The sequence below is a fragment of the Carassius auratus genome, unplaced genomic scaffold (genome assembly GCF_003368295.1).
Source record: "Carassius auratus strain Wakin unplaced genomic scaffold, ASM336829v1 scaf_tig00030280, whole genome shotgun sequence".
Taxonomy (NCBI): Eukaryota; Metazoa; Chordata; class Actinopteri; order Cypriniformes; family Cyprinidae; genus Carassius; species Carassius auratus.
Genome location: NW_020525842.1, coordinates 28,945 through 56,618, shown reverse-complemented (window position 1 = coordinate 56,618; position 27,674 = coordinate 28,945). Strand labels below are relative to the sequence as shown.

At 36.8% G+C, this 27,674-nt stretch overlaps 1 long non-coding RNA gene across 1 annotated transcript in view; it reads left to right on the top strand.

Moving 5' to 3' along the window:
- Positions 1 to 234: 234 nt before the first annotated feature.
- LOC113080143 (uncharacterized) overlaps positions 235 to 27,674 on the top strand; it is a 33,512-nt gene continuing 6,072 nt past the window's right edge. The window contains exons 1-2 of the long non-coding RNA XR_003281808.1: positions 235 to 2,033; positions 22,494 to 22,568. This is a non-coding gene — a long non-coding RNA (uncharacterized LOC113080143). The remainder of the gene's footprint in view (positions 2,034 to 22,493; positions 22,569 to 27,674) is intronic.

Below are 27,674 nucleotides of genomic sequence, written 5' to 3'. Positions count from 1 at the left end.
CAACCCTCATCAAACACATCTGAACAAACTAATCAATGTCTTCAGGATTACTAAGGCTATATAGACAGGTGCGGTTCTTTTCAGGGTTTGAGCTGAACTCTGCAGGACAGCGGCTCTCTAGGAGTGAACTTTCCTATCCCTCGTCTAAACCTTTGTTTTAGTGCATTATTTGATTGACAGGTGAATACATAACCATTTACACTATGAATGCGGTGTGGCCACATTTGATTCTGACCACTTTCAGGTGTGGTTACATGTGATAAAACTCAAAAAATGTTGTACTGTTTACACTTATATTTAGTGTTTTCCACTTAAGATCAGATGCCGGGTGTAAATGGGGTCTTCCTAGGAGCCATTTCTTGTTTTCTATTTATAAGAAAAAGACAGTAGCATAGTTGGCAACAGTTTATTTTCAAGAGTGAAAAATTATTTTTGCATATAAATAGATCTGTGTCGCGCTTCTGCTAGGAGACAGTCTAGCTCACACCGGGGTTCAATAATTAATTTCTGTGTTGAGAGTTTCAGAAGCGTGCTGATTGGGCTGATTTTCTCTTCGTCTTTTCCTCTTTTTTTCTCCTTCTCTGTTATGATACAAAGGAGGCTGTTTGAAGTAATTTGTCCCAAAGAGAGTGGCTTGGAATACCATGCAAGCTTTGATTTAGCAAAGCAAATTTAATTTTGTTTGCTTTATGCAAACCAGCCAGGACTGAAGGGGCTTTCTCTGATTTCGCTTTGGGGTGGGGGAGGTATCCAGTTCTAATGGGATCATGAGAGCAGCATGTACATGAACGGATGTGGTGTGTAATAAAGCACATGGTTCAAAAGTACAGCGCCCATCCCCCTCTTCTGCACCTTGAAATAATTGTCTGTGTTGTCTTATTTTTGTACATTTGAAACCAATAATGAAAGCAATTCTGGCTTATTTTGTTTTGCTTTTGGAGAGCTACCTGATTTGAATGTTTCCTAATATGCTTAGCTAATCTTATGGTTGTGTGTCTAGCTGTGGTTATGGATCTATTGGGCATGGTTCACAAACCTTTACGACTGCTCTCTACGTGCTATTGTGTTCCAGCCCATATAGCAAGGCTTTCTCTTCAGGGTCAAACCGTCTACTGTTTGTGAATTGTCTCAATCAGGATGGTACAAGCAGCCACTCAGGTTGGATTCTCTGTAACAGCCCTTAATAATGGAGGTTTTATAATGAAACCAAACAAAAACCATCCCCAAGGTCACAACCTTAAAAACACTGGGTCTCCAGCACTTACATACTTTGGTTGTAGCATATACTTAAAAGCGTTTTAGTCTGCCATTCGTACCTGAACGGGGAAAAAATATGATGTAGAAAATGGGTTGTCCACTTTTGTTGAAAGACTGTTCAAGAAATAATGGGTGAATAAAGCAAAAGCCCATTTTTAATCGTTGTATATATAAATATACAGAGAAACCTCTCCTTGACTAGCCTCCGTCCTTTTGTTATACAAAACTTGGCCAATATCTTTCAAGCTCTCGCCGCAGTTTAAAGGTCTTAATTGGATTCCATCAATATATTGCTTGACACGACCCCAGGTCTGCCACATTCCCTCTCTACTCGCCTCATTCATTCCGTCAGGCTTTGTAATGCCGTGAATATTCTTGGTTAAATTGACGGTTTTCAGAGCTATTATTTAAGCCTGATTGGACCGCCAAAGCGTGTTTTAAATTAAGTGAATGTCAAGAAAGAAAGAAAGAAAGAGAGAAAATAGCATGTTACCTCTACGCACGGGTCCGTGTAAAGTATCTCGCTCTCTGTAGGCCGACTCGAGTGTAAAACTTTGTAAGTATGTGTATGAAAGGTACAAATGACTAGGTTATTGAAATAGAATTAGGCTGCCAGGCTTTGAGTAACAGTCAGCCCTGACGCTCTCTCACTCTCCTTTTTCTTTCTTTGTTCCATGGCCATTGACTGGCATGGAGAGGCGTTTGCTTGTCAAGACAGCAGTGAGTGTGCCTGATACTGACCCAATAAAAGGAGCAGACTACCACATCCATGACAGGTACATCATGGCACAATGCATCTACAACACACTCTACAGAATATTGAACAATTAGACCTACTATACAGCAGGTGGTATTGAAATCTCAGCAGGCTTTGGGAAAGATACCTTGTCTTATTGACCTGTACGGTTAGTCATATTTAGTTGATTTAAGCAGACATCTTAGTCAAAGTGACTTGCAGACTTCTATGACAATAAATCTGAACTTGATTTAGCCTTGGTTTCCCAGCCCACCCCATTTGGTGTTCATGTCATTATGATACAGTTGTGTCTATAATGGTTATCTATGACATTTACCATTCTTCTTCATTTTCACAGAGGGTCATACAAAAAGGAAATGACATGCAAAACCATAAACTTGCAGGTCAACAGTTTTTCATTTATCGGGTAACAAAAAAAAAAACTAATCCAAAGTTAAGAACTGTTTGATCTTTGATTAAGCTTCAGATTGAATGTGATTTTAACAATTTCAGGAGACTGTATAGTACCAGGCCCTTCTTCTTCCACAGTAGTTCAGAATGTTACCAGTTACTCACATATACATATTATCTGAAACTCATTCTATTTATGGTTAGTATAACCATATAGTATAACCGTATAGTCCAGAAGACTGAAATCATTAGAATTTTTTTTATATGTGTATTTAGCATTTTTCATCAATTTTAATGATTATTTTAATAAATTATAAATATAAATATTTATTATGTCATATTCATAAAAAAAAAAAAAAAAGATCAATGTATTAAAACTGCTTACATTTGATTAGTGACCTAAAAATGTTTTCCATTTTTCAATTTTTTACAAAATCCATTTCCATGTTTGAATGGAATTTAAATCCCACATATCTAATATGGTCAGAATTTTGAACCCAACTATATGTTCTGATGCAAAGGCATTCTTTTGCAACTTCTTTTTTTTTGTATCGGTTTACATTACAAGGGCATGTGAGCACATCCAAGCACATTTACGCACATTGATTTACTATAGTTAGAGAATATCTTGAGTGCTCGCGTAACATAGGTTTCAAGGGAATCAAAATGAAGGGCGTTTTAAGCGCACATTCTTTAAGGCATCACATAAACACAATGTGTCAGTGTTGTCTGATGTAGCAGAGGCCCATTAAAGCCTCGATCACATTGCTCTCCCATGCAGATTTTGCTAATTATATGGAGGTGATAATGTCATGGATACACACTCGCAGTCTAGGGGCAGGATATAAGACATTTTATCAAGCCTGTTTGGGATGGATAATGGAGGATTGGAAATTGCTAGCGCAATTAAAGTGATGTAGAAGTACGCGACGGGTCATTTTCTGCCAAATTCTCAAATACCTGTATAGCAAGGTTGTGAAATACTGGATTCTGTCGAGCTGGTTTTAGTGCAGTAGTTAAAGATAAGTGGTATTTGATTGGTGATAAAGGGCTACTTTTGCACTCAGCTGATAGCAGTCTGAGTGATAAGATTAAGAGGGAACTTAAAATAGCCAGACAAAAAATATGCTAGTGGGTTAGTCGTGTTTATATATTTGGGATGTTGCCTGGCTGAAGGACAGATGGCTCCGCTGCAAGGAGGGGTATGGTGACTGCGAGGCGTTACAATTTGTTAAAAAAGAAAAAAGAATGGCTGCATATCCCAGCAACCTTTGTGTGTACGCGCGTGTTTGTGACCTCAGATGAGAGTGTGTTCTAAAGGCATTGATGTGGAAGGGCGAACTCCTAGCTCCGATCACCCTGCGACTATAAACACGCCAGCCGACACACGCCGCTGCAATCTGGAACCAGATTTACTGCCCAGGAAATATGGCAGCCTTTTTATTGGTCCAAATACTTGTCACTCATAATTTATTGGCTGTTGCTAGGCCTGCTGTGATGTCAGTGAATCGTCCCTGCCAAGAACATGAGAAAAAGAGAGAGAGTGAGGGAGGGAGAGAGAGTCTGCTTCATTCATGAAGGGTTTAGGGTTTTGTCAATGTCATAGTTCTTTTCTGTTCACAGGCGCACATACACTCATCCACACCATTTCATTTGCTCAAATCTTTATTCCCTTCAATGCAGTGGCATGTGGAAGACATCACGGGGCCAAGTCTCCTTTCTGCATTGTTTTTTTTTTTTTTTTTTAATGTAAATTCAAATTCTGGCTCCATTTGGAAAAAAATTGCTTTCGTTGTTTGAGTGTTATTATTAGGGCTGTGAAACGTAAAGTGCTTAATGGCTATGATTTTGATTCCTCAAAACAATTCCATTAGTGATTATTTTAGTATTTTAATGTTGTCATATGAACAACAAGTCAGTAACTGATTAAAGACTCACACAGTTGTAAGCTGGATGTGTTTGATTCACTAAAAATAACTGACTTTAATTTGGGAATCAGACTACACTGGTTGAGCTGTATGCATTTGATTAATAAAAATAATCAATTACAGTCATTCATTTTGGAGGTCAAATTATATCCAGTGTTTTGATTCACTAAAAAGAATCTATTCAGTAGAATCATTTGTTTAGTTTAGTTGCACTGAAGGTATTTGATTCATTGGATTCATTTGTTTAGTTGCGTTGTTTTTTATTCCGTTTTGTATTCATGTTACACTGGACACTCTTTCTTTGTTGGAAAAATTATTATTATTATGATAATTATTAATAGTGACATAATTTTTGGAACTTATATTTTCATTTAAAACCGAATGAACGTGGTGAGGCCAGAGAGAGGAGTTGTTTACTTCATAAAACAGGCTTTCCGTTTGTTTCAGCTTGACCCATTCAGACCAGTCTGTTGACTGCTTGATTGGTAAGAATTATTGTATTGATGTGGTGACAAGCCAATTGCAGTGACATAGAGGCACTACTTCCTCTCATGCATTTTTGCCTCAATTTAATTATTGTTATTACTGCCTCCACACTGCCTCCTATACCTCCTCAGACAAAAAAGACCCTTAAGCATCTCACATTTAGATCGGACAGAGAGAGATACAGTCACTTCTTCAGCTGAAGAAAAAAAAAATATGCACACAAGCCCCAGTTCAAACTCTTTCTTGACCTAGAAACCAAAGAATGTAAAGCAGTGGAAAGAACAGCACGTACAAACAAGCTTAATGTCATTTAATCTCTTTTTATAGAATAGGTGAAACCACAGCAATTATGGTGTCAGAAGTGTGCAGAAATTGGAGAAAAGAAAGATCAAAGCAGCCTGTCCTTTCTTGAAAAGACAAAATGAATATCAAGGAGAATCTGAAATCAGTGGGGTGGGATATTTAGAGAAATAAAAAAAGGCAGATAAAAAAAATGAAGTGAAATGCCAATGACTCTTTTGAAAAATAATGCACAATTTGTGCCCCATTTGTGAAGGACTATTAAAATGTTTATATTTACAGCATTTTGTTCTGTATCAAAATAATTAATTGCCACCATTTGCAAATTAAATGTACATTAGAACGTAATTAAGAAAGCAAATGAGTCCAAGCTTCCCTAAAGCATCCAGAGAGAGCGAGCGCTTGAGGGAGAGAAATAGATAATGTACATTTTAAATGTGTATTTGAGATAAATAGTTGCAATACATTATCTTATTGGATGTATGTTATTGTTTTGAGGCTTCGGTTCAGTGTGTTGTTATGGATCATCCGGGCCAGCGTGGTATTGATGACAGCACTTTGTATTTCGCACCATTTCTTTGCCCTTGACTTGCTCAGATATTTCATGTGAGGTATTTTAGACATGAACCCTGATCTTCTCATGATCTACAGGTATTTCCCGTTATAATACAAACAACTCAATACCCAACACTTCAAACAGAATTTTCCTGGCGTGCTCCCTCTCAGCCGCTTAAACAGTATGGGGAACGATGTCTATATCACAGCCAAACTGCGGGCCATAAAGTATCATTTTTTGCCATAACCTTCCCTCTTTAGAGAGAAAACAGATATAAAAGTATATAGCGTGTGCTTTACTGTCACCCCTTCACCTTGCCTGGCAGCTGCACGCGGTGCTGATGGATGCCCCGCGTCAGCTACCTTTTAATTGCTCATAAATTTTTGATCCAGTAAAACGCTGCATTCTTGGAGCACAGCAGCTCTAAGATAAGCAAAGAGTAAAACCAAAACAACACAGAAAAAGCAAGAGAGGTAAGCGTGTGTTAGAGTACTGAAGGACAGTCAGCTGACTTGCATCGCCTGTTCAGAGAACATTATAGACAGGTGCTTAAATGTATCACATACTGATTTGACATTAATTAAATGCCATTAGCAGATGATTCAGTTTAATATAAAATATTAGACATAAAATGCTAACCAGGATTATCTAGTAAATAATCTGATCACAGTTTACCTTAATAATTTGTCACAGGGTGATTGTAAAGATTCTGTCTGCAAGGAGGCTCTAGGGGGCCCATTGATAATTTGAACAACAAATATATTTATTTTTTATGAAAATGTATATATTTGTAGAGCTGCCAAAGTCGCCTGTAAAATTTGCTTTGTGACAAAATATTGTTTGCAATAACCAATGAATGAATCATAACCAATAAATCTGAATCACAAATGTTTCACTTCAGGTTTGTACATCTAATATTGCTCTAGTCAATATAAAGCCAATATGCAAAGGAAGGTATATCTAAAGCAGAATATTTCCACAAAATTAAATGCATATTTAAAAAGACAATTTAAAAAGGCATGAATGTGTTTACATTGGAATGTTAGATTGCACTAGATGAAATATTTTAGTTTACCTGTTCGGTGTGATGATGTTTAATTTCCCCACTAACCTCAGTAGTCCCATTTAGCCTCTTGTTAGCAACCTCCTTTTTCAAGACAAATAAATTATAAATAAATAAAAAATCACAAGTGTGTCTTATGTGTGGTTTCAACAAGTTATAGTACATTGTAGTCTTTTGGCTGTTTTTATTTAGAGAGAGAAATGACACAAACCAGATTTGAACTTGCTCACATGAGCACTACAGTGCACTCTCTGAGTGGTACAAAACAGTTGTCACTGGGGCGGTACCTTTTCAAATGTACCCTTACCTTTTAGGTTCCAATATGGACTCTTTATGTACAAAGATGTGCCATTTGAAAAGGTACTACCCCAGGGTGCGATTTGTTAACAAACCAGTTTTTCTTTCTTTTCCCCTTGAAAACGTATCCCAAATCACAGTGGAGCTATTAATATATAGATTATTTTTGGCAGCTGCTACAGAAACATTTTTATAGTGAATACAGTATACTGATTGACCTTGAGATTAGACATTTGACCATTATTTATAATAAAACTAGATTACAATGAACCCAATAGTTCTTATTTCTGCCAGAAGTGCAAAATCAACTTGAAGTTAATGATATTTTTAGTGGAATAACGAGTCACAAACCTGTACATGTTCATTCGCATTTACTTCCATTTATTTTTGATCAGTGCTTCGCTACACAACATACAAATTTTTACTCCAATATATATATATATTATATTTGATTTTTTATTTATACATAGACCAGAAGAACTAAATAGTAAACTAGTAGCCTTCATGCTCCTCTGACTTCCTTTCATCATCACTCTCTGTCTCTTGTTCTCTCTCTCTCACAGCAAGCATGTTCCTTCTTATCAGTCAGGACTCCAGTGAAGATTTGTGAGGGTCTGAGAATATTAATACCTCCTCACTGATCAGAGACCAGGTCGTCCTGCTCTTAAACATTTCCAGACTGGCCCTCACACGGCAGAGGGTATCAAATCAGAGGGTACACTCAACAACAGCACAGTAACACACACACACACACACACGCTGACCAGCGGCCTGACAGAGAGTGAATGAGGTTGGTTAGTGTAATCAACCTCAGTAATATCACCCCCAATTACTCATTCTCTTAAAGGGCTATTAAAACATAATTGCAGAACGATTTACATCCCTGTTAATGCAGCCACGGATCATTTATTATTTTCCATAAGACATATTTTTTTTATGCAGACAAAGAGAGAGAGAGAGAACATGCGAAGAAGAATAATATCCTGAGTCAGTGGATGTTGGTTGCTAGTAAAATCAATTAAAACCCACCCAGATGCCTGCAGGTTAGTTAATAATAAACAAAACACTAATATACTGTATGCTAGCAGACAAGATAATATTCTGGTTGAAGAGAGACCATTACTGTGTGACTCCTTTTTGTGTTGTCATGGGAGATTTGTTGGAACAGACTGATTCATAAAACCTACATGCGAGTGGATTTGATCCTAAATTCCATGGATTTTATGTTATCTCAAAAGTGAGGGAAAAAATAAGCGTTTATAAAAGCAAAAACGGATGTGGTAATGTTCTTAGGCATACACCAACTGAAGAGCATGCATACTTTTTGCACTCATGAAGTATATGAAAATATACGGTAAAGCTTTACAGTAAGGTTCTATAAAAAAAACAAAACAATGAAAAATACTAATAAAGCATACTGAGATCATTACAGTTTACTGTTAGTTATTGTTAATTCACAATGCATTGACTAATGTTAACAAACACAACTTTTGATTTTGATAATGCATTAGTAAATGTTGAAATTAACATTTGCTAAGATTAATAAATACTGTAGAAATATTGTTCATTTTTAGTTTGTTATAACTAAAGTAGTTAACTAATATTAACTAATGAACCTTATTGTAAAGTGTTACCATTTTTATTAACACTAGAACTACCAAGGCAGTCATTTTGACCGTTTTAAAGATTTGCAATGTAATAACTTTGTTGAAATAAAACCCATATAACTACAGTTCCATGACTTTTCTTAAATTAATGTAAATTTTATTTTAACATTGTTATTTTATTAAAATTACAAAACACAAAAGAGTTCTGAGTATTTCTACCTTGAATGGCCATAGCGGTCAATTTGATCGCACATATTACAGGCGTTGTAATAAAACCAAACCTAATAAATTTTCACATTCATTTAAATTTCAATTTTGTGTTATGATGTTTATTATCTGTCCTAATATAACATAACTATTTATTCATTCTAGATTTCATTAGCGGCTGCATAAAATTGTTTCCGATTCGTGTGGTCAAAACATTTCCGATTATGCTAAAGCATTGTAAACTCCAAAAGTCAAAATGTATTGAATAAAGACAGATGTAATCATTTCCAAAATTCACAATATTTTTTTATCTAACAAAATATTCTGCTTCATTTAATATTTGTTGACATTTTGACTTTCAAAAACAACATTTTAACTGCGGTGAAAAACTTTGATCTTCAGCTTGCCGGATGCAAATTGCGGAAAGCAAATTGCGGCATGCACTTTTGTGGGAGGTCTAGTAGCTCTTACACAATAATATCACGAACATATTATATTATGTATGCTTAAATTACCCCACATTTTTCATAAAACATGACCATAGAAGCTTTGAAGTAAATATAACATGACAAAAATGACATTTACTGCTGTCTGGTATGAACAGTCAAAATGACCGCTATTGGCAGTTCTAGTAGTTATAGAATTCCGGTAGTGCTAGTGTTAACTAACGATAACAAAGATTAAACTTCAGATGAACTTGAAATTATGATGCATTCAAGATTTTTATTTTTATTTGTTTATTTTTTTGTACATATAGACTTGAGAAATTGTTTCAGAAATTGTGGTATATATGTTAGATCATCCTATGCATATCAATATAAATGGACCAGGTTTAATCTAGCTATCAAGTTTATGTCCTTTTACCTTTTTCTCACCTCCCCTGCGTACAGGAATCAGGACCTTGTTTTTCCCCAAATGTCCTCTCTAATTGGTGCTAATAAAGATCAATTAGAGTAATTAAGTGCTTTGGTTGAATTAATCTTGGCTGGTGAATATATTAGCTTGGACTCCTTACACTCCTCCTTGCTGAAGTTGGAGAAGATGATCCCAGGGTCGTCCCACTGAGGGCCCAAAACCATTCTTTGGTATGAGGTGCCAGGAATGCATCACCTGTATAACTGTTTTGCATTCCTCAGGACGGAAACATTGTCCATTAAAGCTGCTACATAATCTCTTTTTTGACCATAGCTGTGAAAACCTATTTATACCTCCATATCTCACCATATGCTCATGTTTGTTCGCACACTCTCTCTGCCTCTCTTCCAAGGCCTGTGTTAGTGGAAGGCCATTGTGTGGATGTGTAAGAATTAAGTGCCCCATCATTCAGACTAGACATGCAATTAGATGAGCTGCGGCAGTTTCCAACAGACAAGCACAGAGTCCTGTCACTATAGCTCACTATTTTTTGTCAATAAAGCACACACACAAACATGCAAATTTAAAGTTTTTATTTTATTTTATTTTTTTTACTAGCATAAAACTATGTTGAACCAGTAGTCTTGCTTGCTGTGTTGCTTTTACTAATGACTTTTTGCTAAGTGATAGTTTAGTCATGCAATTTTCATTTAGTATGCAATTGGATTGAAATTAAGATGTAACAACAAAATAGGGTTGGTAAGAATTTTCTTTATTTTTTTTAACAACATGATATTTTGAAATATTTGCTATTTAAAATAACTGTTTTCTATTTTAATGTACTTTAAAATTTAATTTATTTCTGTGATGTTATAGCAGAAACTTCAGCAGCTGTACTGTCACTTTTGTTCAGTTTATTGAATCCTTGCTGAATAAAAGTATTTATTAATTTAATTTATTTATTTGGGATCTTACCCCAAAAAAATGTAATCGAAGTGTTTTATGATTTCCAAAAATATTAATCTAAAAAAAGTTTCTTGAGCAGCAAATCAACATATTTTAGGATGATTTCTGAAGTATCACGTTAAGTATATATAAGTGAAAATTCACCTTTGACATCGGGAATAAATTACATCTTAAAATATATTCAAATAGAAAACAGTTCTTTTAAATTGTAATAATATTTCACAGTATTTCAATGATTGTTTTGATCAAATAAATGCATTCTTGATTAGCATAAGAGAATTATTTTCTAACATAAAATATACTTCAAAATTTGACCACTAGTATAATTTTTTGAAAAACTTTACTTATGTTTACACTGTAATAATTATATACTTTTGAATTATGAAATCCTTCAGTAGTTCTTAGTTTTTGTTGTAAAAGTACCCCCAAATGCCTGAGAAATGCCAAAATCTAGTTATGCCAGTACGTTAGTTGTAACAGAAACCATTGTGTGTCTGCTTTCCGTTTTTCTATTTCCTCTTCACACCCTTGCTAATATTTTTAGCATGTAGCTGCTAGACCATCCAGGGAATGATTGATATCAGGAAATGTACTCAGCAGAATTTATACTAATTCTGATCAATGCTGTTGTCTCGCCAAGTGCAAAATGGTGAATTGGTGGCGTAGAGGGATAATTGCCTTTCATGCGCCGAATTTGGCATGCACTTCTCCCACTAGACCCTGTTGAAATGGTGCCTCTACCCCCAAAACTGTCGTCCTTAATGAAATGGTAATTACTAACACAGCAGAACAGCTGAGAGGCTCCGCCAAGCCAACAAGGACAAATACAGGAAAAAGAATTAAGAAAGGTAGAGGGAAATGGGAAAAGAAAGAACAAATAGGGAGAGGAATGAACTGGATTTCACTAAAATCTCCGCTACGAAGCAGTAGGAGCTTGATAGCTTTGTCATTTCAATCATTTGTCCACAAATTAGTGGCATATCTGAAGACTGGCCACGTTTTGCTCCATGAGAAAGGCTTTGCAGGCATGGTAATTGATTGCTCTCTAAGCGAACATGTCTTTAACCTTTCTGAGGTCGGGCCCAGTCGGATCCCATCAGTCCTGTCAGAGTTTTAGATGCCTGGAGCCATTTATCTTTTTGTGCTCCTTCGTTCGCTGCCCAATTTGTAGCCGGTGAGGCACTGTAGGTGGTTTAATTACGACCGGAATGGGAAAACAAAACTGGAATGGCACCTTGCACAAAGGGCTCCACTGTGAGCAGAGTGTCCACGTGGGCCTTTGCCAGCAACCCAGCACCCTGAAACTGAGACACAGAGGGCTCTGGAACAGAGCCACAATGGAGGCTAAACCACAGCCAACATGAACCTGGGCCAACATGGAGACCGAAGAAACGCCCTTGTGTGCAGAAGTGTGTTTCTGTGACTTTATTAGCTGCATGTGACTAAGTGAATGTGAATACTGTGTATGCTTAGGGCATGTATGGTATGATAAAAGCATGGTTTTATTGAATTAATCGAATTTGTAATTTGTATAGTGCAAGCCATTTTCAATTATTTATATTTAAATGTGTTATATAAATATCAATTTATCAATATATTTGTTATATTAATATCAATATAAAAATCAAAATAACTCTTTGCATTTAGAATTTATGTATATATATATATATATATATATATATATATATATATATATATATATATATATATATATATATATATATATATTCCATTCAGGATTAAAAAAAACCAACAATTCTAATACTCACCAAGGCTATTATGAAATATTATTACAATTTAAAATAATTGTTTTCAAATTTTAATGTGTCATATAATAATTTTAATTTATTTCTGTGATATCAAAGCTGAACTTTCTGCAGCCATTACTCCAGTCTTCAACGTTACATGATCCTTCACAAATCAATAATATGATACATTTGGTGCTCAGGAGCATTTATTATTATTATCAATTATCAAAACAGTAGTGCTACTTAAAATTGATACCATGATACATTTTTCAGGATTCCTTGATAAATAGAAAGCTTAAATGTACAGCATCTGAAATAGTTTTTTTTAACTATATAAAAGGCTGTCACTTTTGGTACATTTAAAGTGTAAAGTGTTTTTTTTAATGCAATCAGTAATCAATATCTGTGATCATGTATCTGAATAACAGTTACGATTGTCCTAATGTGGATAAAAACCTGCATGCCAGCACATTTACCTTACATTTTCACCAATAAGACATAAAGAAATGATTTTATAACCCCAGTCTAACTCCTTCCTTTGATCCGTCAATCACTGTCCAAGACATCCCGCCTTCATTTGCAGTCATGAGCCTGTTAGATAACCAACACCGCCAATCACAGCGCCCCTGCAGCAGGAGAGATGGCAGACATCCTCCTCTGGCTTCTGAAGAGTGGCAGTTTCACACACTGTCTGTCACCCAACTGCTCAGAGCTCTGATTGGATAATGAGAGGGTGTTAGCAGATCTACTGTGTCAGAGCGGTGCCACCACACATTGGCAACTTTAGAATATGTGTGTGTGCCTGGCACTGGAGATGTTAATGAGGCTTGTTTGCCAGTTTGTACACTTGATATGTCTTTTTAGAGTTCATACATTTTGGCCCTTGGGTGAGAATCTGGGATTTTCAAAGTGATACATGACCTCTCTCACATTATTTGATAATTATGGCATTATTCGTATTCTTCAAATGTTTACAATGCATCTTGTGGAGTGTGTGTGTTTGTGTGTCTGCATACGGCAATTCTCCGACTGTGTTCGCTGTATGCTAAAAACAACAGAGAACATTAATTTTAGACTGGGAGAAACACAAAATGTGTCTCTTAAAAATATGTCCGTATAAATATTTCTGGCTGAATGAATAGCACATTCAAACGAGCTGTCAGTCAATACAGGTGCGTGCACTGTTTTGAAACCAAACACTGCAAATGAACATCCAATCAAAGCTTCTATATACCGTGAATGTTTTGTGTGTGTGTGTGTGTGAGGTTAAGTGCCTTCCTTTAATGTATTCTCAGATTTCCTTGCCTCACTCACAAGGCCATACATTCTCAGGTGGTGTTGTTGTGTATGTGTGAGCGAGAGCACCCTGAAGGCCTTGTAAACTGGCCTGCGGCTACTCTCCGGGTTGCTCTTGCGGGCAGATAAATTAATTAAAGGAATCCTTTTTTTTTATCACTTTCTCTTTCTGAGCCAATTACTTTGAACTGGCAGATTGTATGTGTTTTACTAGAGAGAATCGAGCTAATTAAAGATATGGCGTGGGACAGGGAGAACACATCTGCTTCTTTAACCTGATCCTGTGGCTCTGAGAGGTGATGGAAAACAAACAGAAATGTGCCTCCACCATTAATGGTTAAATCATAAATGATCACTTTAAAGAGCGATGTAGGAGGGTGCTAGACTAACAATGAGTGTGAGAGAGAAACTTGTTTTTTTATATGTCAGACCGAGCATTTCTTTAGAGCAGTGTGGGAGTTTGTCATTAGATATGAGATTGTTATTGTGACACTTTATGGTAATTATCCATATGAAAGGACACCCATTGCTTTTGGACCAAATATTGTGTTTGGGGCATATTGAGAGGTTAAATGTGATCATGGCAGCTTGACGCTGAACTTTGAACTTGGCAAGTCTTTGGCTTTCTCTGTGTGTAATTAGGAGGTGCTGGATAAGCTGCACAAATGAAAACTGTATTTCTCACTGGTCTGTAACCAGTGAGAAATACAACTGTAACTTCTCTTCTCTTTTGTAGTATACTTACATAAAACTTTATCTGTGCTTTATATAAGTAACTTTATCTTCATACTTCTTACAAGGCAAAAAAAAAAAAAGACTTCTTACTCAGCGGTTCTGTTTTCAAGTAAAGTATCTATTCCTTCCTAAATATAGACAAATTTACTGGTATTATATTATGTCTTGAAAAAAACTTGGCATATCGGCAGACATTTTTATTTTATTTTATGCAAAACTCACTATTTTGTTACAATTTTCAAAAAGCAATACTTCATATTTGATGTATTTTTTTTTTTATTTTTTTTTAGGTATTTGTAGTAGAAAACATGACAAAATACTAAAGCAATAAAATAATTTTCTGCAGTGTAGATGTTTCTCCTACCATTCATGTTGATGTACCAATGTGACCATTAGATCACGTGATGTACCATGTAATCAGAAATATTTGAACGTAAAATGTTTCTGCATTTTGGCATGTTTGCATTTTTGCATGTTTGCATTTCACCCTGTACTGACAGCATCTAAAACTTGAGAATTTCATATGTGAACAAAACCAGTATGTTTATGATAAGAATTTTTTTTAAATATATGATTACATCAATATCAAGCAGCATGATGCTTTTGGGCGGCTAAAATAAGTTAAACTGATTGACACTGGAAGATCTGTACAATCAAATTTACTACATAATAGAATGATGCAACTATATAGTATATTCGTTATTCGTAAAGATGTTTACGTTTCTGAAGCTGTTTGTACATAAATTCTTTTGGGTTTTAGATGTTGTCTATACATTCATATTGTACATTTTAACATACATCCAAATGTAAACATCATGTAATGTACAAATACTCACAAATGCTAATCAGGTTTGACATACAGTACGTGTATAGAACTGTTTAATCAATGTGGTGCAGCAGATCATTAGGTCTTGAAGAAATTAGTGAGAAATATTTGAATTCATATTTAACTTTCAACTGCAGCCTTTTGTATCTTAGCAGATCAGCTCACAGTTTTATGAGTTCTATTCTGAAAATCTTTCTCTCTTGGGGAAGCAGGCCACTTTAGGAAAGTCTCCATTTGATCTCCATTAAATCATATCACTGTTTAGGAGAAATGACTGATGTATGAGAAAGGTCTCATTTGTGATTTTTCTTTGCACATCTGTGTGAGTGCTTATGTCTATTGCATGTGTGCATATTCATACACGTTTCTTGTTGTGGACGATCTTTGGTGTGTTTGCGTCGGTTGTGTGTGTGCATCAATCTCTGCACGCTCTTGATTGACAGGCGGGCAGATAAACTGGGATGCATGTGTCTGTGTCTCAATGACACGCCGCTTTGCCCAGAGGGATGGGAGAAGTGGAGCGCTGCACTTCCTGCAGAGGGGCGGGGTCCTCTCTGCAGGGGTTTTTGAGCTGGCACACGCGCGGGCAGTCGCTTCGCCACCCCCACCCCCGCAGGGGAGAAAGGGCCCCTCTTCTCAACCTCCGCTAATGTATAATTCATGCTAAGTAGCAATTTTGATGTTTTGCTGGAGGGATAAAGAAATCCAAGAAATTCATAAATAAAGTTCCCTTTTTTCTCATCTCTAGTTAATTTATGTTATCACACAATTAGCTGACACAGAGCCTTGGATGTATGGCTCCCCTACAGTTGCGCCTGCACTACTGAGAGAGACATGCTGAAAAATGACCCAATAAGATTGGTCAGGCTTCCCCAACAGGAGAGGCTTGTCAGGTGTCACTTGTCTCATGTAATGGACCTCGATGCCCTATGGGACTGCCAAAAGTCCTCTGATCCAATCTCATCTTCTTATTATCCCTGTAAGGATCTTTGCAAGAGTTTCTAATAGAGCAGAGTTTTTTTCTATTATCTACTTGCTAGCTTGTGGACTGTACATGTCTGTGGCATTGAACACAAAATAATGACTTCAATAGCAGGTTATCTTGATATTTTAAAAAGCATCAATATGTTTCAATATTTGTAGTACAAGTGTGTATGTTTGCTTAACATTTTTAATATATACATATTAAACTACATTCATTTAAGCGTATGATAACTGTATATTAAAAATATATAAAATTAAAATATATTTAAACGTTTTGTTTATTTGCACTAGATTGTATTGTATTCATGTTTCATGTTTATTGTACAGAAATGTAGATGTTAAAAAAAGAAAAGTTTTTCCCAGAACAATTTTATTTTTTTGTTTGGGTTATTATTATTATTATTATGTCAATTTATTTAATATTTGTAAATATGTGGTACATACAGTATAAAACTTTATTTATATACACAATTTTAAGATTTTCTAAATATATTGCTCATGTATGCTAGATTGTGTTGTGTTTGTTGTATTTAATGCCTCTTCATGGCAGTGCAATGCAAAATGATGACTTCAACATCATGTTATGTGAATTTTTTTTTTAAAGCACCAAGACATATCTGCTTGTCATACCATGATATCCAAAACAAATATTGTATAAGGGTTCTTGCTTTCCGTTAAGTGGTCGGACAGCCATTTGAACCAACTTCAACTTTGCATGAAGAGCTGACTGAGAGTCAGCAGCAATACGGTGACAGTCCCTCTAATGGAGTCACTTTCAGCTCAATCCACTGATCTGAGTGCAGGTGTGAGGCACTATATCGCCAGTCATGCCAAAACTGCCATCTCCCCCTGCCAGCTTTTTCATTAAGGCCTTTTACTTCACGCAGTATCATTTGCTTTGACATTTAGGTGGGATGTTTTTAGCACCACCTCTGTTTCGTCTGTTTGAAAGCCAATGGTCATTTGTCAAATGAACTGATTTGTTCTTCAGCTCAGCAAAGAGTCCCAATGCATTGCAGTGTGATTTAGCTTCAGCATTGTTAATGCTGCAGTGCGTTCTCAAATATCTGAAGCACCACACACATGGTAAGATTCAGCTTTCAAGGCGAACATTTTGGGTGAATGTGTTTTTTTGCCATTAAAGCATTAAACCAGCAAGAGCGAGCACCAAAATTCAGTCTCTGTAGTGCCGACGCTTTAAAGATCCCAGTGTGAGTGTTTAATTAAGACCTTTTGTCTTAATTGCTTAATCACACAAATCAGTCACAGAGATGAAATAGAGCTATACTGCTGTACACTTACAAAAACAGACTGCAATGACAAGATGGTGTTGTTTAGAGTGTTCCTGGAAATCAAGAACTCAATTGAATTTCTAACATATTCTAATATATTCTGACCATATATCCAGCTCAAATAAATACACATTTTATTCTTTGGGTAAATACTTAAGTCTTAAAATATCAGATATTTTTATAACAAGACATGGTTAATAGTAAAATATAATGTGGTATGAGTCTGTTATGATGCCATTAATGTCATTAATTTATGTTTCTTAAAATGATTTTTGCATTACTTTTTATCTAGAAAACATATTTGAAAAATTATTTGAAAATAGTTATTAAAATATTGTAATGATTTACAATAATGACATTTTCAGAAATCATCAATTAAATCAAATTAAATCAAATAAAGTTGATTAAAATCAAGAATTGTATCTTTTTGATGTTGGTTTACGGTATCTATCCCATGATAAGGGTAGTATACTGCTTAATATACTATTATTTCAGCCCACACATCAAAATCCGAGTATGATAAATATTCAAATCCATAATAAGCTACATGAAAATGCAAAGAGACCAATGCCTTAATATTAAGGGGGCTTTATTATTACAAGAATTGTAATGGTGTCTGTCACCTCTGTATTAGCCGGAAAAGACTCCTTTGACTTCTCTTGCAACATTTAATCGAAGTTTTTCTCTCATAACTGTATTTTTGGAGTGTCAGCATAAAAATCTCTTCTTTTAAATCTCTTTGACTTTGTTGCTTTGTTTGTTATACTGTAGGTGGAAAGCACAGCTAGTGTCAGCACTAGAGAGGTTCACGGAGGGTCTCCGTCACGGCCGCTCGGTGCATCCCGGTGGACAGATGTGGATGGGAAGAGGGGGACAGATGAGGAATGGTCTTGGCTTGTCACCAGGGCAATGTGTAAGGCTGGCCGGCCAGTCGGCTTGCAGCTTGCGCCTGCATTCCCCTTCGCTTAATTAGGGGTTGTTGGTACCACAGAAGGTGTCACCAACCTTTTCAGTCCAATAACAGATGGTGTTCTTTTTTTTGAGGTCCTGCCAAAGCCCACTGTCCCGCTCCTGGGAAAATGACCTAACTCGCGGGCAGCTGCTTAGTGCGGCTTGAGTGCCTCTTAAAAGAGACTTCTAGGGAATTAGCGGGACATACCACTGCAGAGCAAGGGGTGTGAGTTTGAGATGAGTCCACCTTTAATCGCCCTCTCTAAGCTGTTCTGAGGGCCAGGCTTGTTGTTCACATTGAAATCCAAGGGACATTATGGATGAGGTGGAAGGAGAGTCGACACACTGACTGTTTTACGTGTCTCGGAAAGGCTCGCCACTCCCCCTCCCAAAGCAGATGGTGTGTATAACAACACAGAATGTGGTCCAGGGGAGGTCAGGGAGGGACAAAAAGCGAAAGGGTCCCCAGACAGTTGGGGGAAGAAAAGGCCTGTGGAGCGTAAGGGAGGAGCCAGGGGATGAGAGAGAGAGAAGAAAGGAGAGAGATTTTTTAAAGAACTGGTCAGTGAGAGGCTAAAAGAGGAGGCAGAGAGCGTCGGGCCGCAGATGCGATACGTGGGAAGGCAGGAGGTCGGAGCTTTACAAGCTGCATGCTGAGTACACACAGCACTACTGCTGTCAGTCACCAACTCACTTGGCTCCTGTTTCTCTTTTTCTTTATACCTCTCTCTCCCTGTACATTCATATGGTCAATAATTCATGGCAACATTTTCCATTACTTAAACTCATCATATTAATTTAATTTCATCCTTCATTCCAACTACATTTTTTTTATATATACTATATTCAACTCAAATTCAGTTTGAGTGAGAAACTTTATATATTTATTGTATGGTGCACAAAGACCACCAAAAAAAAAATTATTAAATACAATTAATTTTGTGCCATTAATTGTAATCCAGTTAGATTCTTGTTTGCACAAGGAGTCTGAGAGCAGCCAGGGCTCCACACAGAGATCTGATCTCCCCATCATCCATACTGTCTGGAGTGACATGAAGAAAGAGAAAAAACTGAGACAGCTAAATCTAGAAAATGTCTCCAAGAAGCTTGAAGAAGCCTTCCTCTTTGTTGCTTCTGTAGCAAAGCTACAATATTGTAAAAAAGTTTTAGGCACTAGTGTAAATGTTTTCAAAGATAATGTCATAAATACATTGTATTTATCAATTAACTTCTATAAATTAATTCATATTACATTTTGGTGTGACCAACATTTGTGTTCGCAGTTTCTAAGGTAGCTTTGCAGGTAGGATTCTTGAAGTGTCTTGGAGTCATTGGCACAGCTCTTCTTGATTCAGTCTCAAAAGTTTCTTTTTTTTCTGTTTCTTAATGTAATCCCAGATGAACTGGATGATGGTGATATGCATCAGCACTGTGTAAAATAAATTTTTTTTACTGTGTTGAGTGCTTGCAAACAAGTGCCCAAAGCCTTTTGGAAATACTGCACAAAAACATTTTCATTTTAAATAGATTCCACACATACCATAGAATTTGCAGGTCACCTATTTATTCTTTCTATTTTTATTTTATCTGAACAGCTTGGTCTCCATACTTTTTTACATCCTCCATCAATAGTAATGGAGAAGCTTCTCTTCTCTTAACAAGCATTGTTCCTTCTGTAGTTTTTCCTTTCCTCTCCATCAATCAGAAGCACAAGCACATTAACACTCATGGAGTTATCTGTTATTGATAAATGCAGACCCTGGACATTTAATAGCCCATGCTGGTGGCTTAGGTGATGGATGTAAGATATAGGGCAATACTTTCAATCACTAGCCGGGTTTACATCCAATGTTGCGAATTTAACTTATGCACAAAATTGAAATATTGCATAAAACATATATAATAAGCACCGTTTCCATCCAACTATCCAACTAAGAGATCAAAACCATTACTTCCTGGTAGAGCTGGCGCTAGGCTATATATCACTTAGAAAAGTATTAGAAACCCCTGAATATAATAATTTTCATAGGCCTATTTAATTAATTTCTTGCGCCTCAGAGCAAGCAGATGAAACAAAATAAATGCGGTCATTGCTTTCGGAGGTGGATGCTGCTGCTTGGGAAATGCATTCGTGTAACAGTACTGGGAGGCAATTATACAGAAATACGTTGATGACAGACTTTGCTCAGACATTTTAAAATGACCATAACATTTCAGATGCTGAGGAACGAGATTGGTCCACTGGTTCGATTTTGCCGTCTCATAGCGTAGTCACATGACTTTTTTGATGTGCATGGAGGAATTTATTTAACATTTCCATCTCCTTTTATTCGCATTAACCCTTTTTTGGCAAAAGTCAAAAACCGCCTCAAGCGCATGTAAAAACTGTCACATATGCAAAAAAGTGCATATGTGACAGCATAGTCTGAATATTACCTTTCAACCTGATAAATAAACCTTTTGACCTTACTGCTGTGATATAGACCTTACCGTAGTTATATAGTTGGTTGTTAACAAGCCCCTCTGAGCCAATCAAAAGCTCTGATTGATGAAAAGTGTTGGTCACCGTAACAGTTCTGTTGATGTAAGTCGACATGAATCTGGAATCCTTTCAGTAAGCTCCTACTAAAAGCCACAACAAACATTCTCTTTTCACACTATACTGCAAATGAGCCAATTCATTTCCAGCCGATAAGAGCTCACGAGAGGCCTGATTTCAGCTTAATCACTTCATATTCTTGGCGGACGTTTGTGGGTATTTTGTTCAAACGTTACCTCCCTGTGTTGTGTGAGAGCTCTTAGTCATTCTTCAAGTGTGTGTGTGTGTGTGTGTGTGTGTGTAAATGAGAGTGCACAGGGAGCTGGGCTGTTTAACAGGAGTCGTGTCTTTGTGTTGACCTGCGTGGAGCGCTTTAGTTAACAGTGAATAATGGTGCTTGATTACAGCCCATGAGACGGCACATTGCTTAAAATCAATTCTCAATGCAATTACCCACTGCAAACGCCTCCCCTCTCTGCCGGACAGAATAGGAAGTGATTGTGTCAAAGGACAACATCATCTCTGCAAATGACTTGTTGCCGCTTCATATAGTGCCATTAGATGTGGCAGAATATCAGTCAGGAGGCCTTTCAGCAAACTCATTCTCATATGTACATATTCACACCTTAGAGAGTACAGATATGCTAACATGTTGATTTATTTGTCGACATATTGAGAGCGGTGCTTATGGAGCTGTATACATACGCAGGAAAAGCTACAGTCAAGTCCAATAACAAACACAAACACATAATTGAATTATTGATACCGGTTTCCCCAGTCCTAAAGTTTTATAGGTGTATTTTTGGTTTGTTATGTGCAGGCCTGATGTTTCAGCAGGCTATGAAGTTGCTGGTTGGTGCACAGAAAAAAATGTAGAAGTAGAAGACAGTAAAAGATAGTGGCATAATTTGTGTTTTTTTCCATGGGTTATAGGATAGACTGGGACTAGGAGATTGTATCTCACTAACTTGTAGTCTTGAGTCAAATTAATTTTTTCTCTTTTGTTAAAAAATTATCCTTTGGCTTCAGTTTATAACATTTACTTATTACAAATGTGTTGGTTAAAACAATATATTGAATTATTTAAATTCAGTTCAATTTCGGATTCCACTGTGACAACTTTCCTGCACACCATATTTTTTTTTATTTTGTGTTTTTTTTATTTACTATTCTGCAGGGATGCATTAGTTTATCAAAAGTAACATTAAAACATTTCCACATAAATATTCAGTAGCACAGCTGATTTCAGTATAAAATGTGTTGGATGCTGAAGTTTCTTTTTTCCATCACAGGAATAAGTTATATTCTAAAATATTATACAATAGAAAACAGGTATTATAAATTTTAATAATATTTCACAGTATTAATGTTTTTATTCACTGACGTAAAAAGTGTGAAAACTAACCCCAGTCTTCCTCAAGTGATAAAGAAAAAATATGTATTTTTGTTTCAGGTGGTGGAAAGTGTTTCACTATTAACTTGGAGGCTTATAGATGACAGAAAAACACGTGTGCAGGAGCATGTGCAGGTCAGTGTGTGTGTGTGTGTGTGTGTGTGTGTGTGTGTTCTTTCTCTTCTGGAGGTCAGTGTTTGACTGTTTTTGTGTCCAATTCATTAGTTATTTTATCAGGCTTTGACTGATGAATGTATCTCTATGGAAACCACTAGTAAACTGTGGTGATTTGCCTTTACATCCTGTAACTCACTCGTTTGTTGGTTAAACACAAACACACACACACACGAACACACACACACCAGATAGCACAGTCTAGCATCTGTGCATTTGACCCCTCAGTAAGCTCCCCCTTAAAAAAAATGCTACTGACCAATAGCAAATGTTGCTTTCTGTCATATTAGAATTGTACAATTTTGTCCAAGCAAAGCAGCATATAACACTATTTTCCAAAGGCACACATCATTACAGCCCCTGAACAAATAAAACTAATTAAGTTTTTACCACTATATGAGCAGCCTATTCAAGGATACCTCCTATACACTATGTAAAACTTGTCTGATTAGGCAACAAAGCTTAATGAGGGGCAGTTCTTTATATTACTTATTTTATTTTATGTATTATTATAATGCTTTCTGCAAGCATCCACAAAAGCTGTTGTGAGCTGGAGTCATGTGAGAATTTAGGCACTATGTCTCTCTGTATGTCCTGATCCCCTCTCTCACTGGATAAAGCTTATTATGATATATAAAGTCACTGTTGCATAGAGAGAGAAAGTGTGCATGAGTGTATGCATCTGAAAGTTTATGTGTATGTATATATTTAAAACACTTACATCGTTCACCTTCAGACCACCAACCACCAACCATTTATAGGTTTCCATTCTCATTTCTCCCCTATATATATATATGTATATAGAGGTGCATCTCAATAAATTAGAATGTTGTGAAAAAGTTAATTTTAATATAATATAATGCTCATATATGCTACAAATATAATTTACAAATATAAATTATGTTGTTTCAAACAAATATTACTTTTTTTTGTTCTTAACACAAAACTATAGTGCAGAATATAGCAGATGAAATTTATTAAATTAATTAAAAATTAAAAATAAATTAGGGGTAAAAAAGCTAATGAAAATGTCAAAAGCACAAAACAAAAATGAATTACACTTAAATGTATATAATAATGATAATAACATATTATTAATACCAGTCAACCCCTTATTTCTTCCCCATCAACCCTTCACTGTAACACCCCACTCTCTAAACAGAACCATATCTATAAGACAGGGCTCTGGGCCAGTGTTCCAGCATCCTGCTGTCTTTACATGGAATGCTGGGTAGACTCCAAGAGTTCCCAGCCTGCGAGACTCAATGATGTGAAGCCTAAAGCATGAGGCCCACACGGGCTAGTCTGTGACTGACAGCAACCGTATTTACACACAAACAACATCACCATCACATGAGAAGCATCGCCCAGACAGAGGGAGGGAACACCCGTATGATCTCCAAAAGGAGAATTCCCTCCCTCACTCACATGCGTGATTCACACACTCACACTCTCTCTCTCTCTCACACACACACACACACACACATCCGGGAAAGCACACACTGGCCCAAAGTGGATTTGTAAAGGTGCATATTTTTGCATGTATTTGCATACCTAATGTGTTTAGGGATATTAGCTGTGGTTTATTTATTTATTTAATAGAAATTGTACATTTGATGGTGTCGGAGTTTGAAAGTATGAAAAAGCCCAAATTCAGTCATTGTTTTTTCAAGCCTTTTGTATGGAAGCCTGTTTCTGCCACAAAATAAAAAAAGGTAACTGTGACTTTTTATCCCACAATTCTGCCTTTTTTTCTTGCAATTGACCCTTCACAAAGACCACCTGAGTAACAGTTGCTATGCCCGGCAAGCCATGCGCTCTCATGCCACACATCATGCTCTCGCGCAGTGACAAATACAGTACATCGCAGAGCAAAGAGGACACTGACAACGGTTACTTTTGGTAAGAAACAAAGTGTCAGCTTTCAGATTTTGACTTTTTTTTGTCCTCCCTCCAAATGTCTATAATCTCACAATTCTGACATTTCTTCTCAGAATTTGGAGTTATCTACCAATTCTAAATGTATATCTCACAACTCTGTGGGGGGAAAAAAAGAACTGAGGAAAAAAGTCAGAATTGTGAGATTAAAAAAAGTCACAATTATCTTTTTTTTTTCTATTCTGTGGCATAAACAGACTTCCCTACAAAGGTCTGTCATACAGTTGGGAAAATATTTATTTGATCCCCTGCTGATTTTGTAAGTTTGCCCACTTACAAAGAAGTAAAGGGTCTGTAATTTTTATGGTAGGTTTATTGAAAATTATAGAGACAGAATATCAACCAAAAAGAAACACATTATATGAAGGTTAGAAATCGATTTGTGTTGAAATTGAGTGAAATAATTATTTGATCCCCACGCAAAACATGCCTTAGTACTTGGTGCAGAAACCCTTGCTGGCAAGAACAAAGGTAAGACGTTTTTTGTCGTTGGTCACCAGGTTTGCACACATCTCAGGAGGAATTTTGATCCACTCCTCTTTACAGATCCCCTCTAAATTCCTAAGGTTTCTTGGCTGTTGTTTGGCAACTCAAAGATTCAGCTCCCTCCACAGATTTTCTATAGGATCGAGGTCTGGACACTGGCTAGGCTACTCCATGACTTCTGAGGACTTCTTTAGCCAATCCTTTGTTGCCTTGCTGTATTTTTCAGGTCATTGTCATGCTGAAAGACCCATCCATGATCCATCTTCAGTGTTCTGGCTGAGGGAAGGAGGTTCTCGTCCAAGATTTTACAGTATATGGCCCCATCCATTTGATCCTCAATGTGGTGAAGTCGTCCTGTACCATTAGAAATACAGCCCACATGCATTATGGGAGCCAGAATTCTTGCTGGTCGGTAGGGGATCAAATACTTATTTCACTCACTGAAATGCAAATCAATTTCTAACATTTATTGAATATGTTTTGTCTGGATTTGTTGGTTAATATTCTGTCTCTATATGTTAAAATTAACCTACCATAAAAATGACAGACCCTTCATTTCTTTGTAGGTGGGCAAACTTACAAAATCAGCAGGGGATCAAATAAATATTTCCCCCACTGTATGTTTTTATTGAGATAAGGACAAATAACAAATGTAGCCCTGCAGAGAGTGAATGATGCAATAGAGGGAGAAAGGGAAAGCCGGGGTTTAGCCAGCACTACAGTCGTCCACACTACTGCTCCCCTGCAGCTCTACATATGTACACCCAGCAAGAGCCCTGCTGGAACACCCCACCGGCCCACCTCTACCGCCTCCTTTCTCGTCTGCTGCTCACTGTATGACCATCTCGCCTTATACATCCTCTTTTTCTCTGTCTCTACCTTGCATTCAATTTCTCTCTCATGATATCTCTTTCATTTCTGCCTCTCATCTATCTCCTCCAATCTGTCCTTTCCCTAATCTCGCTCGTTCCTCCTGTAGTGCTATCCATCTACAGCAATCTCTCTGTCACTCCATGAAGATGCCTGTGTTCTCATTTATGAAAACACCTTTGCTTTCATCTGTTTCAGACCCAGTGGCTACTGTGTTCCGTCGTTCTCTGAGTACCTTTAGTACCTTTATTTATATATGTATCATAATTTATTTTAATTTTTTTTTTACTTTGTCAGGGTTCATACAGACAAGTCCCAGTTTTTAAAATGCATGCTGAAATTTTTACCAAACACTAATGCTAAAGGAAGTGAACAGCATCCACTGTTATATGAGTGGCTTCTCTCTTGGTTAGGTTAGAAAGGGTATTGATCCAGCAGTGGTGTCCAGTGGTTTATTTACCCACAACAAATCGATGCTGTGCTCAGCTGTGGGATCCTCTGACCTGATCCTTCTTAGAACATGCAGTGTTACTCACGTATTACAACCATCTTAAAATGTTCTGTTCTGCAGATATATGAGGCATTGTAGTACCCTATATATCTCTAATATACAACACTAAGTCATTATATATAAAATATAATGCTTCCCTTCATTTAGAAGATGCTTTTATCCAAAGTGACTCACAGTAGCTACACACTTATGTCAGGAATAGTCCCACTGGAGCAACCCGGGGTTAAGTGCCGTTCCCAATGGCACAATGGTGATAGCACAGGCCGCTCTTTACAGGAATCAAACCTGCTACTTTTTGGTTACTAGTGCTTGTCATTAACACTACACCACCCACAGTTTTACCCATCTGGTGGCAGTGATTTAGCCAAGAAAGACATGTTCCTGGATCAACATGTTTTGTTGGTCCTGGAACAACATTTATGTTCAAACATAGTACTAACCATAACTCACCGTCAACTACCATTATAAGAAGGATGTTTAATTCAGGATGCTGATCCAGGGAACATATTCTACTTGGATTTAATGTATGCATTTGGTAGATGCTTCTGTCAAAAAGATTTTAATTTGAAAGCATACATGTCATAACCTAAAAAAAAACCTGGGATTCGAACCTATTACCTTTGTTTTGCTATTACTCTGTAGTTCATGGTTTTGATTCCCAGGGGATGCTTGTACTGATAAAATGTGTACCTTGAATGCAATGTAAGTCGCTTTGGATAAAAACATCTGCCAAATGCATAAATGTAAATGTTAATGTCCCGTAATAGCCCTATAACAACATCAAGGTCATGGGTTCGAATCCCAAATAAAGCATGAGCTCATAGAATGTAAAATTTAAGTTGCTGTAGTCATTATGTGTAGTTGGAAAATAACAGATGTGGCATTTTTTGGTGTTTTCTAAAGATGGCAGATAACAAGTGTAGAATAATAGCCTGCGAGTGCATGAGACCACATTGAGTAGTGAATACAAACAAGAAGAAACCTTCAAGAAAGTTTTAAGACTGAAGAGGCTTCGGGTTTGTTTTCGAGAATGTCTGAGAGCTTGTTTGGGACCAGCAGAGTCACACAGACCTCCAACCTGCCGGTGTGTACTGCTAATAATTACACTTTTCAGCACCTCTTCATCTCTGCTCGCTTTGTTGTCTCCTCCTGCCTTGTAATCACTTTCTCACTGTGTGTGCCTCATAAGCACTGGCCACTCTCAGCATGTGTCAGCACTATATGGTGCACTGTGTGAGAGAGTGTGTGTGTCACAGTAGCCA